Here is a 10,670-nt window from a genome sequence, read left to right on the forward strand (position 1 = left end):
AAACTTGGTAAATACAACTCGAAAACCTGCGCTGTTTATAAGAGGCTTATTATAAGCTTTGAAAGAAAGAGATTCCTCCAGGAACTTTATTAACGACGACGCTCGCGTTTCAACCTTTTTTGCTTAATCTTGTTTTTATGTCATTTCCTTTTTTAACGGGACATTTTATGTGTACCCAACTTTGTTGAACAGTGATCTGTTCAGGTTGTAGTTGTACGCGTCCTGCTATTTTAATTACCCACGTTTGCAACAGGAGAAACTTTTCTAAGTACCTACTTGTTCTTTGTTATTTGTGCTGGTCGAAAATGACAAAATCTTTAGGTGCCCGTGTAGGAGCGGGAAAGAATACTCCTACTGCAGAGACACTGCATGTCGTAAGAGGCGACTAATCAAGAGTGGTTCGACCCATAACACAAGAAGTAGGGACGGTTTGTGGTTGGTAGTCTTAAAAAAAATCAATTATTGTTTTACTGACGGCTAGTCTAATATGTGTAAGTAGTGTACTCACTGTAGATTTAAAATTAACTACAAAATCCTTGACCGTTTTTTGACTTGTGCGTAAAAGAAACAACAAATGGTAAAAAATTTACATGTTTCCCTTATGCACTTTCCTTTTACTTGACTTTATACAAATCTGATGTCGTAGGATCTTCCATTTAAGAGTAAATTTAAGTGACCACTTTTTGTTTGTGAAATACATCTAACTTAAATTCCAAAATCTGAACGATAGCTCCAAAAATAATGACGAGACATCATCTATTTCAATTTATTAAAGACCCCCCTGTACTACGTTTTACAACACGTTTAGTTCGAGCGTTCCCAAGATCGTGGGGGTGTTCATGACTCTAAACACTTTGAATATAAAAGTCGCACCGGGAATCTTCTGGGTGGGATCGGAATACCCCCTCCCCCCAATCTAGAAAAGGCGGGTACGGAACACTCTTCAGGAAATGTCTGATTTTCTAAAAAAACAACCATCGAATTCCTGGAGGGTATTCCTTACCCCCCAAACTCCCCGGTACTACTTACAATACATTCCCCCATTGATGGTTCTAAACGTTTTCAATGGAATAGTAGCACCGAGAGGCGTGGGGTTATGGAATACCTCCCAGCCAGAAAAGACGTCCCTTTTAATTTTTAATTTTTTTTTATTTTATTGCCCTTGTTTTATAGTGAGAGGAGTGTTAGCTAATTCACTAATCTTCCCACTCAACCCATAAACTTTTGAGGTACGCAGGTCGGAGTGAGAAGAAAAATAGCACCAAGGGTCATCAAATTCGGGGGGGGGGGCATACCCTCCAAACCCCTCGGCGGTGTTACATTTAGAAATACCTTCCAGAAAAGGTTTTATTTTTTAAAAGAAGGTCATCGAATTCCTGGGGGGTGTTCCATACCTCTCAGACCCCCCCGGTACTACTTTTTACAACACGTATAGAAATTCAAGCATTCTCAAGATCATGAGCTGTTCATGACTCTAAACATATTAAATGGAAAAGTAGCACCAGGAGGTCTGGGGGTATGGAATACCTCCCAGCCTGGAAACCCTCCTTTTTTTAAGGGAGGGTGGGAGAAAAATGAGCACCAATGTATCTAGCGGGTCCCGGAATACTCTCCAGGACAGGTCTTATTTTTAAAAGAAAGCCATCGAATACCCCCCAGACCTCCCGGTACTACGTTTTACATTACATTTGGAAATACCTTCCAGGAAAGGTTTTTTAAAAGAAGGTTATCGAATTCCTGGAGGGTATTCTTTACCCCTTAGACTCACCGGTACCACGTTTCGAAATTCGACCATTCCCAATATCATGTAGGTGTTGATGAATCTAAACGTTTTGGCTGAAAAAGTAGCATCAAGTGGTCTGGAGGGTATTGAATACCCCCCCCCCCAAGTCAGAAAGGTCTCATTTTTTAAGCATTATAGCAGAAAGGAATCTGGTGGGCGCGAAATATTTATTTTTAAAAGAGTACAATCGAATTCCTGGGGAGGGGGGTATTCTAGACTCCCAGTACTACGTTTTCAAACGCGTTTAGAAATCCGAGCATTCTCAAGATCCTGTGGGTTTTGAAGACTGTAAACGTTTTGGATGAAAAGGTAGCACAGGGGGGTCTGGGGGTATAGACCCCCCGAGCCAGGAAAGATCTCACTTTTAAGGGACGCTGAGAGGAGATATAAGCGGGTACGGAATACTCTCCATTCCTGGTGGGGGGGGGGTATTTCAGACCCCCTGGTACTACGTTTTACTACACGTTTGGGGAGAATACTCACCAGGAAAACTCACTTTTTAAGAGAGGGCGCGAGGAAAAATAGGCGGGTACGGAATACTCTGCATGAAAGGTCTTATTTATTAAATGAGGGCTATCGAATTTCTGGAGGGTGTTCTATATCCCCCAGACCCGCCCGTATACTATCTTTTAGATCACGTTTAGGAATACTCTCCGGGAAAGGTCAAATCTTTTAAAAGGGAACGATTGAATTCCTGGAGGGGATTCCATACCTCCCAGACCCCCTTTACTACGATTTACAACACGTTTAGAAATTCGAGCATTCTCAAAATGATAGTGGTCATGTCACTAAACGTTTTGGATGGAAAAGTAGCACCGGTGGGATGGGGGGGGGGGAGGTCTGGGGAGTATGGAAATTCCCCCCAGCCAGGAAAGAACTCATTTATTAAGAGGACGTGAAAGTAAAAATAGCACCAAGGTCTCTGTGGTGGGTACGGAATACTCCCCACGGAAGGTTTTATATTTTAAAAAGAGGGCCATGGAATACCCCCAGTCAAAATCCCTAGCCAAGGAAAACTTTATTATTTTTAAGAGAAGGTGAGAGGAAAAATAGCACCAAAGTATGTGGTGGGTACGGAGTACTCTCCAGGGAGTGTATTATATTTATAAAAGATGGCTGTCGAATTCTTGGGGGGTATTCCAGAACCCCCGGTATCCTGGGGTATTTATTTACTTATTTATTATCGCCATTCTCTAGATTATGGAGGTAGCGTGTCTGGGGGGGCATGGAATACCCCCCCAGCCAAAACCCTTAGGCAGGGAAAATCCAATGTTTTTAAGAGAGGCGAGAAGGAGAAATTGTACCAATGTATCTGGTGGTTACGAAAATACTCTGTAGGGAGTCTTATACATTTAAAAGAGAGCCACCGAATTCCTGGGCGGTATTCGTTTGAGGCCCCCCCCCCCCACGTCGCGATAATACGTTTCCCACCACGTTTAGAAACCAGAGATTTTTAAGTGAGGAAAAGTAGCAGTGGACACGGAATTCTTTCTAGGGAGGGTCTTGTATTTTTAAATGACCCCCCCCCCCCCCCCAATCCATGGTACTATATTTTTCACCATGTTTTCAAATCCTGGCATTCTCAAGATCATGTTGGTGTTGATAGTCCTAAACGTTTTGAATGGAAAAGTAGGTCCGGGAGGTATGTTTGGGGGTATTTAATAGTTTTATTACAGAGGTAAAGTTAATTGTTTCAAGAAAATTTTTACCAGTGCCATAGAGGTTCAATTTTATTAAATGCAAATAAGAGTCTTCAACCCTTGTAAGTGTAACTAAGCTTTTACAACCTCATTATATTTTGATCTACAAAAATGTAACTAGTTGTTCCAACCGTCTGATTGTTAAAAAGAGAAAACGCCAAGTTCGATCTTTTTGGGACGTAGCTCCTAGACGAAACATTTTGGACCATTAGTTTATGTTACAAATTAAACTTCCCCGTAGCTATCTAAATAGACGTGATTTTTTCAATTTTTGATTTTTTTAAAATTACCAATTACAATATTGAAATTTATTTGCCTTTATTTTTGGGTGGGCGGGGTTTCAGCCAAGGCTGCTCTACCAGCCCAACCCACTATACATTTACAAATATCCATGCCCGAACCCGGATTCGAACTAGGGACCTTAGCACCACAGTCCAGTTTCAACTGAATTGCGCCACACGGGCCGGTACATTCCGTATGTTTAGACAGCGCGAGATAGAAAAAAATTCGTTATTGTTTTTTCGATTTAATAGCCCTTATGGACATGGACAATACAAACATGAAATAATTTTTAATTTCTGATCGAATGACACCAATACCAAGTCTGTAAGTGGTGTAGTTCCGGAGCCTTTATGACTCAGACAGACAGACATCAAGAGCGCAAAAGTGCACTATTTTTTATTTTTTGAAACTGAAAGTGCACTAAAAACTGTATTTACAAAAGTTGTGGAGTTTATCATAAATCGCTAGAGAATGCAAAGTAAAAAAACAAATAAATGTCACCCTTCAAAACTTCTTTCTGATTTCATAAATCTGTTGTGTATCCGCGTTAACCGTTTTTGAAAAAAAAATGCTGATCATATCCAACATCTGTAAATTTTTGAATTGAAGACAAATATTAAGCAATAAAGTTTGTCTAGGTTATTTCCAGGGTAAGAATAATAATATGTTAATTAATAAGAAATAATGATAGTCATTTGTTTTGTTATGGTAACTGCGATTTGGTAAAACAATTTGCAAATAAAAACAATAAATGCTGATAGAAGCAAATGTCAACATGTTATCTAAAAGATCTATTCAATTTGTGAAAAATATACAGGGCGTTCCATTAAAAAATCGGAAAGTACTGTGATACCATGCAATGGGAAACAAAATTATATGAAAAGCTCTTACCAAGAATATACCGATTGGAAAGATTTCCCACCTCGAAAAAGGTGGGAGAACAAATATCTTCAGGCATTAATTGAAGTTTTGGTGATTGTTTATGTCATTCAGTGTGAATCACGCTACCAAACAGTAATGGAAGGAAGATCTGCGCATAGCAAATATAACAGGGTACTTCTGGTACTACTGAAATTGAAAGCGATCGATGATTCCACCCAAACTGACGTTTGATTAACTGTGGGAAAGCGAGTGATAAATGAAAATAAGGTAATGAAGTCTGTTAAACGCAAACGTGACCCAGACACGCAGTCAATTGACTGGAGTCCATCCATCAACATGAAGAAGTCGCCTAGTTGGACAAAAGTAATGCTCAACTAAAATAATTGTTTTAAACCGTTTCTAAGATTCATTTACACTCGTTTGTTAAGTGATCTATAAAATTCATTGTTTCTTATACAGTATGTCGTCCTTACTGCTTCATTTTCCGTACCTAATTTTGTCGACTCTATTACCATGGTTACTACCCCCGCCAGCCTTGTGAAACGTTTGCCTCACATGATAAAATATTAATAAAAGACGATGTCGGATAAAATAATAAGCTTCAGTGTTGTTAAAAAAAACTTGAACATAACATGGTGTTTTATAGTTCAAAGGGCTCTGCCCATTAAAACTTCGCTCCCTTCGGTCGCTAGGATTTAAAATGGACATCGTCCTTTATAGTACGTACACCTAGTTATCTTAATAGCTATTAGGGGACATTTTTATGTAACCTGCCCTTAAAATCGTACTAAAAATGTTCAAGCGTTTGAAGGAAAAGAAACACATGTCGATATTCTTACAAATACGTTTCGAACTTCTGTGAGTATAGGGTGTATAGTATAGTATAGGTTTGTTGGAAGCCGTTATAACTGGAAGCATGTTGCTTAAAAAATCTATTTGACTTCATTTTAACCATAGCGTCCACAGAATAAACTTTTGTTTTTTCCATCATCGATACTGCCAGTGAAACCATCATGTATGTTTGTATGCAGCGGAAAAATCTGGTTTTCAGTTAACAAAACTTTGTTGATTTCATCCCAAACAACCCACAAAGTAATATGGTTCCGCTGAATTTATTTTTAGTTTGAAGGAGTCATTCTACCGCCTGAGTGTATAATTCAATTCTGACTCTAAATTTCTGATTCCGAGCAAACAATGGTCGAGATCAAATTCCTTAAACTCAAAAAGGTCATTCGTCAAAATTTTGAAAGCACTTGAAATGAACTTTGGGCACTGATCAACGAAAATGAATCGTAATTGAGTATGAGCTCTGAATCGTTAAAGGGATCGAATAAGCATACGACTTGTATGATTTTACTTAAACAAAATTTATTCTTCGACTACAAAAGAAATTAAACACAAAATACTATTTAACAAAATTGGGTTACAGCGTCCGAATAAACAAACCGTGAATATGTGATCGATTACAAATTAAACAAACTTCAAGAAATCGTAAAATTACTTACAGTTTTCGAGTTCCAAAAACCCAATTAAATCCGGGCACACTAATTACTAACAGTTTTTTTTCTGATTAACAAGCCACCTTATCTCTAAGCAATTACATTAACTTTATATAAAATAAACGAATAACCTAATAAATCAAGTCGGAACTGTCACAAACGCATGAACAACACTAGACTCAATAATGCACTCTCCCTTCTCCTTTTTTCCATCCACAATTTTCCTTAACAAAATCTGTAATAAACAAGAGCACTTTTGTAGTACAAGAGAACATTAAAATCTCGGCGAAATCAAGAAAATTGTTTTCAGAGTATAAAAAGCACTAATGATCGATGAGAAGGGGGCGGACTTGCTTCCGTTTAGGTGAAACAAAAACGTCCAAATTAGTAAAGCGTACCTATAGAGCGGGCGCCATTTCGTATAATACTAAAAGTTTACGTAATACATGTAAATTACAATATAAAGTTGAGAACGCTTTGCATATGCAAAACAATGTAATCCGCGTAAGAAAATTAACCATTTCCCAAAGTGGCGTTTGAATAAATAACAATATCGCTTTGTTATGTTGCTCAAATAACGCGCCGTATTATTACTAGAAAACAGTAATTTTATTATGCATTCTAATTATTCTCTTTATGATAATCGTGCTAATTAAACGGGCATACGAAATTAGAGCTACTGAAAATCAATTCTCTTTCGTTTGCATATGAATCGCTTCTCTTAGTAGACCAGTAGGCATATTATATCAGGGCCGTACCCAGCGCAGGGCCCATGCCTGGTATATATTCTGCCCTTCCTGGCGATTCTATGAAAAATATCCATGAGACAAACGAAAATAGGATGTGTGGTCCGTGATCGCACAGAAAAGCGCCCTTTTTTAAACCGAAATAGTTTAGTATGCTATATTTATCCCTTTGTGAGTACCTTCCTCCGACACTCCACTCTTGAGATATAAGGGATTATTATCGAGGAGGAGGACTGTGGTTGGTAGAAGATAATTCTTTTCTTCGAGATCTTTCATTAGAGTACCATGAAAGATCAACTCCCCTCCCCAACACCCCGATTTTGATAAGGGGCCAAGGAGTGGTTGGTAGAACTGGTAGTTTCTTTTGTTCAGATCTTTAATTACAATACCATGAAAGATAAGACCCATCTCTAACTCCCCGCCCCCCACTCGCCTAATAATCTCGAAAAGGCGTCGCGGAGTTTGTAGAAATATATCACTTCCGATAAAAGTAGCTTGCCCTTTCACAGATTTTCGCTGCCCTTCCCCGAGATAGAGGCCGGCTACGGACCCGTAGTATTGATTTACACTCTAATTTGGTCCTGCTGGGTTCTGGTTCCTAGGAAGCATACACTCATACCATTCTTGACCGGTTTAGAATGTAACGAGAGAATTTACTTGTGTAAAATTTTTGCGAATTTTCCCTGTGAATTATGTGGAAGAAAAATCTCTCAGTTTAAAAAGAGTCAAGGTTTCAAGAACATTTCACCAAACAAATATTACCTACTTAAGTTCGCGGTATGTCTGTCGCCCCATTGTCTAGCGTTGGTTTTGAATTACACACTGGAAATAAGTCGTGTTATTTCTGCAACTTTGCAAATTAAGCGCAGCTGGGTAAAAATAAGCTGAATTCTGAAGCCCCGTGAACCAATGAAAATTAGTAAAATATCGCCACCATTACTATTCGTCCATTAATAGGTGTTGAAAAATGTTTCTCACGAAATTAAGGCATTCGCGTTTAGAGAGTCAATGCGAACAGATTCGGTTATTGGCCTTAAGGGAGTGCACCTACTACCCACGCCTTACGTGGATGAAATTGAACTTTTACTTTGACCCGCCATTTTCGCAGGATTGACAGTGGTGAGCGTCATGAGATAGATGGAGTTTCTACCTTACCGGCAGATCCAAGTGAAATTACCGAATTACATGCAGTTCATTGACCTACACTTCGATAATTGTCATTGCAAGTATTAACGAAAGCCCTTTGGAGGTAAACGATCTTGTAAACTGCTCGATATACCTGATTTTACTTACGCTACTTGCTTAGCTCTGAAGAATATACCATCTGACAACCGATTTTGTTGACGATTACTTTTGTTACTCAAATAGTTCTTTTCTGTTGGTTCGATTACATTGTATCCTTCATATTAGCGGTGTTATACCGATATTAGTACCGTCGCTTTGTAAATTAATTTTTGAAATTACTCAGACTTGGTCCAAAGCCGATATTTACGTTATTTGTTTTACTCCGAAGGATTTGCTCATACTAATTTCTGCTTTTACTGGTGTAAAGTCATTCGAATTATTGATTCATTTGAGTATTAAATTACAGTTTTAATTTTACCTACTTAGTGTCAGACGTTAGACATTGCTATTTCACAATATTTTATGTGCAACGCGATTCACTACCCCTGTTATTTGTTTGGGTGTTGTTGTATTAATGTATTTTTTCGTGAAGGATCCACGTGGTCTTTGATATGTATCTGAAGTTAGCGTTCAACGTACGTTATTGCGCTTGTCTGGTGCTAGAAAGAGATTGGCGTAGTATGTTGAACGCTCATTTCAAAGGCCTCGTGGATCCTTCGCGAAAAAATACATTAATTCTGTTCGCCTATCATGCGTTCAAGCTGGGACACACTGTATACATTACAGTGACCTATTGGTAATATTTTTGAGATCAACCACCATCGATTGTGATTATTGTTTATGTGCTACCCCTATCAAGTATTTTATTCCTTTAGCTTAGGACGACCGGAACATGAACTTGAACCATCTTATACAGGGTGTCCATTTTTCGAGTGCCACTATGGGGATCTCGCTTATCTTAAGAGATATACATTTGGTTAAATGAGGGCAAAGTTGCGAATTTTCGTGTTGATTAATAATCTGAAAAGAAATTTAAAATATCTTCAATAGTTTTGAAAATATGGCAAAAAAAAGAAAATTTCTGATTTTCGTTTTTAATTTTTTCATAGTAAACTCATCGTTCTAGACATTTCTAATTAACACATTATTCAGACACTTTTTAATGGAGATTTCGAATATGGCATCCCGTTTTCAATAGCTTTTAAGATGACGGAGAAACACGTGGCGACTTTAATTTTTCTTATGGGCGCCGTTTTGGACATTTTGAGATTACGTCTTTTTTTCTCTTTACGATATATCACACATGGTGGTTTAGTAACACATTTTTCCTAAAATTACAATTTTCGTTTTCTGCGAAGAGTGCTTTGAAAAAACAAAACGTTCTTTTGTTGTGAACAAAAGGTTGTCTTATTTCCAGTAGTGTAATTTACGTTTGTTTAGATTTATTGCGAAAATATTATTTATTTGTTCTAATTTGAATTATAATTTTCTTGCAAAACGAAGGTTCAAATCTATTCAGATGAAAATCTCAACACAACTAGGTCCCGGCCAACGCTCCAACCAGACATATGGATCAAACTGTCAAACTTTTGTTCACGATAAGAGAACATTTTGTTTTTCCAAAGCACTCTTCCTGAAAAATTAAGTGTCTGAATAATGTTTTTTTGTGATATTTTCAAAACTGCTAAAGATATTTTTAATTTCAGATTATTATTCAGCACGAAAATTCGCAACTTTGCTCCCATTTAACCCACTCTCTATCTCTTCAGCTAAGCGAGATCCCCATAGTGGCACTCGAAAAATGGACACCGTGTATAAGAGGGAGAATCGTAGAAAAAGCAGCACTTGTCGATGGAAATGGCAGTACAACCAATTACAGTCGAAACGATAAGAAGGGAAGAACGCTCCCTAGGAGGACAGGTGAATCCCGTCCAAACTAATTCCAGAGAAGATGGCAAGTAGAATTCCATGCGTTCTACCTTACTTTCTCAGCTGTTTTTTTTAATCGACGTGTACTTCAATACGGTTTACGAAGGAAAACAAGAGACAATCGACAACCAAAAATCAAGTCGCTGGTATTCTGCGCGGAAAATTGCGTGGTGAAATGACCGCTCGACGTGGTTGACGCTACCTAATGGTGGGAATAGGTTTCTCGCGCGAGTTGCTGTCTGATAGCACTGCCGAGGTGTACATACTACCCTAAGTCGGACGTACCCGTTCCCCATCTCCAAAGTCCAATGAAAAAATGAAAATTAAAAAGTCGGAACAACTCGAAAAAACTAAAGAAACAGCATAAATTTAAAAGGATACGTGATGGGATGTAACTCAAGCATCCAATGAAACTGAAAAATCGGACGAGGTCGAAAAACAACAATAAGTTTCTGAAGGGTTTTTAAAAATCCAAATAAAATAAAAAATTTCAAGAGTTCACAAGTTCGAAAAGGAGCAATCGGAAGAAAAAATATCACATCCCTTAAATATCGTCAAAACTTTACGTATTATAATTTAAATTGACTTTCTATTCGCCCTAATGAGAGAATTTTTCCTACTCGACTCATTTAGATACTACAACAAAATCATCTATCGGATTTATTACGGATGAAACCTTCGCTTTAATTACCAGAAGCGCAATTAGGATTTGCCCTAAATATGC

This window comes from Photinus pyralis, unplaced genomic scaffold (assembly GCF_008802855.1).
Source record: "Photinus pyralis isolate 1611_PpyrPB1 unplaced genomic scaffold, Ppyr1.3 Ppyr1.4_LG4, whole genome shotgun sequence".
Classification (NCBI taxonomy): domain Eukaryota; kingdom Metazoa; phylum Arthropoda; class Insecta; order Coleoptera; family Lampyridae; genus Photinus; species Photinus pyralis.